The following is a 418-nucleotide window of genomic DNA, read 5'->3' on the forward strand; positions in this document are numbered from 1 at the left end:
TCATGGTCTTGCTGACTTCAGGAGTGAAACCGCAGACCTTCGCAGTGGGTGTTACAGCTCTTGAAGGTGGTGCGTCGGTGTTGTTCATTCTTCCTGCTGGGTTTGTGGTTTTGCTGACCTTTGTGGTGTTACAACTCATACAGGTAGTGAGGACCCAGGCCGGGCACAGTGGCTCACGCCTGTAATCCCAGCACTTTGGGAGGCCAAGGTGAGCAGATCACGAGGTCAGGAGAGTGAGACCATCCTAGCTAACATGGTGAAACCCCATCTCTACTAAAAATACAAAAAAAAAAAAAAATTAGTCAGGCATGGTGGTGCACACCTGTAGTCCAAGCTATTCAGGAGACTGAGGCAGGAGAATGGCATGAACCTGGGAGGCAGAGCTTGCAGTGAGCCAAGATCACACCACTGCACTCCA

The sequence above is a fragment of the Piliocolobus tephrosceles genome, chromosome 5 (genome assembly GCF_002776525.5).
Source record: "Piliocolobus tephrosceles isolate RC106 chromosome 5, ASM277652v3, whole genome shotgun sequence".
In the NCBI taxonomy this organism is placed as follows: Eukaryota; Metazoa; Chordata; class Mammalia; order Primates; family Cercopithecidae; genus Piliocolobus; species Piliocolobus tephrosceles.